This window comes from Urocitellus parryii, chromosome 1, assembly GCF_045843805.1.
Source record: "Urocitellus parryii isolate mUroPar1 chromosome 1, mUroPar1.hap1, whole genome shotgun sequence".
NCBI lineage: Eukaryota > Metazoa > Chordata > Mammalia > Rodentia > Sciuridae > Urocitellus > Urocitellus parryii.
Genome location: NC_135531.1, coordinates 50,499,063 through 50,501,905, shown reverse-complemented (window position 1 = coordinate 50,501,905; position 2,843 = coordinate 50,499,063). Strand labels below are relative to the sequence as shown.

General features: G+C 37.6%; 1 pseudogene; it reads right to left on the bottom strand.

The window, feature by feature from the left end:
- Window positions 1–1,191: 1,191 nt before the first annotated feature.
- Window positions 1,192–1,623, bottom strand: LOC113184230 (RNA-binding protein 4 pseudogene; annotated as a pseudogene).
- Between the last annotated feature and the right edge of the window lie 1,220 nt (window positions 1,624–2,843).

The window sequence follows — 2,843 nt, the reverse complement described above, 5'->3', positions numbered from 1 at the left end:
TTGTAAGGAAGTGACTACTGTTTTCAGTTTATATGGAAAGGAAGTTGAGACTAAATAATTCATTGAACATCACATAACTGAATCACATAACCGATCACATAACTGTAGCTGAATCAAAAATTGAAGGTAAATTTATTTGATTTTTTTAAAATTCTACTTTAGCCACCATACCAGGATGACTTTCCTTAGCCACCAGTTTGTTAAGAGGTTACATATGCTTTATATACACAAGTAAACTGAAATGGAATAAATTTTCTGATAAGTTGGACAGCTGATTTCAATCTAGGATCTGATTTCCCTTGTTGGTTTTATTTTTCCTTTTCTACTTGTGCAGATGTTGGCAATGTCTTTGCATCTGCCAGATAAATTGACCATCAAATTTCTTCAGTGAATGCATCAATTATGCCTTCCATGACTGACAGACTAGTTCTCTGTGGCCAAGTATCTCTGAGGACTATGAACCGCCTTGGTAGACTGGGACAGCCATTCCAATTTGACTACATTCACCTTTGGATTTTAGTTTTAGACCTACTCCTTATTTTAGTTTATTATTTTTAGCTTCCAATTCTAAAAAAATCAATTTTATAATACTTAGTTTATACATTTCAAACAGTAATGGCAATGGTTGACTCACCATTGCCCAAACTGGTCCACCTTCCATGATGAAGCCAAGGAGGAGGCCACAGCCCAGGTAGCAGATCTATATTGCTCTGAGTCTATTCTTACGGAGAATAGCATTCACCTTTTACTATCTACAGTTCCTGAATTTTGGGACTTCCTTCCTTTCGTCTCTTCCTTAAAAACTGTTTATTTTTAACAGAAAAAGTAAATGTGACCCAACTGTATAGGTCTAGCCTTTGGGCCACAAAGAGCTCCAGGAGCAATGACAATCTCACTAAGGTCATGCCCAAATCTAACCTCCACCAGAAGCAGGAGACAGGGAGGAGCTAGCCATGAAATTACAGTTTCTGCAAACAATGAGGCTGCTCGGAAATTAGCATGAATGGAAAACTCCAGAAGCACTGAATGGAAGGAAGAACAGGAAAATGGTAGAAGCAAGAAAAGTAAATGGGAAAGTCTGAACCTAACAAGATAAATTAAGGCCTAAAGTTGCTGAGGGGCTGAAGGCACAGAACAGAGAACATCCCAGAGACTGGTGTATGTGCTCATGTACAATCATAGCTGGGAATTTCAGCTGACACCCACCCATGTTGAAACTGTATTATCAAGGTCCCTGGTGGCCTACACTATATCCTCTGCTTGCTGTATGCATATAAAGACATACTTTTCCATGATGTCACATCCAATGACTGGACCACATTCTTCTACCTGGGCCTGAAGCTCCTTTTTGGTACAGGTGGGACTGATATTTCCCATAAGCAACTTTGTTGAGCTTTTGCTGTTACTATTGGCTTCCACATTGATATTCACTCCAGAAAGCTGGTAGTGGGACAGATTGCTTAAAGCACACTCAGGGGACATTTTTGTCTTCTATGTTCACAGAGTCATAGTTCTTAAGTCATGTCACATTCTAACACCTTCCCTACTGCTTGAGGACTGAGTGGGTCTCTTGCTTGTGGCCTCCCTGGGCAGATGTACAATAAACTGTTTCACCAATTCAACCCAGCCACATGGAAATCAGCAGGGCATTTTCCTTGTGGTGCAGATGCTGCTTGGGATTTCTATATAAGAAGCAAATAATGAATAAACCAAGTAAGACAGTATAGATGGCAGAGATGTTGTTTATTACCTAAAATTAATCTGATCAGCAAAAGAAGCAATAGAAGGTTTCAATCTTTCTCTTTGAGCCTACAGGTGCAGACTAATTCTTTTACACATTATATTCTTCTCCTTCATTAAATACTTCTTGTTCTACATTGCAAACTCCTCCTCAAACTCTTCCCCAGGTCTTCCCCTAGAAATAGTTCATTAGGACTTTCTCTTTGTTTAATTTTCATGTGGTTCTCCTATTTTTAATTCTGTTGCCATAGGTGAAGTTTTAATTTCTGGGCACTTATTTCTATGAGTAGAATAAGTGTGGTACAGTTGAATCCCAGCTCTTAAACTGTGTTTTATCTGATTTTCACGATGATGTTAGCTCTTTTCACTTCTGTGGTTTAAAGATTGCCGATCATTCCACAGTCCTGCCTTTTTCTACTCTTGCTGTCTCTCTTTCTTCTCAAGGTGTAATGTGTCTGCACTCTGATAAGTTGTCAAGTTTAATTCCTTCTGTTTACCTAGCTCACTTTGATTCCTTTCTCTTCATTCTAAATCAGACAATCCTTCGATCAATATGTTCTACTTAAGAGGAACTGGTTTCAAAGCTCAGTTTCTTAGTTCATATCTGAAAAAGAGTGGAATTACTGTTGAAAAACTCTCTCTTCTACGCAATACCTGCTATTTACCTAGAGAAGATTCAGATCATACATTTAGATTGCTCAAGAGATATGGATTCTCTGTGTGATCTTTTTTGTTTTCAGTAATAAAATAACACCAAAATGTTTGTGGGTAATTTGGTGGACAGAACACCCCAAAATTTCTGCTTAGTGATGAGTGAAACCTTCCAGTGGAAATTCAGATATTTGAATGATCAGGACTAAATTTGAAATTATAAATAGGTTTTGAGAAAGGACATTACTGGTAAGTTGCATTTCCAAGAAACATATTTATGGAAAAAATGATATATATGTGAAACAAGATGGATTTCACAAACTTATTTTAGTTTCATAGAGCCAAGCAGACTTGAAAGCCCTCAAAAAGTATTTTGGCTCCTCATTTTACTGACTAGAAAGCTGATATTAGAAAGGCAAATTGACTTTTCTAAGACTACCTAACTTTTGAGT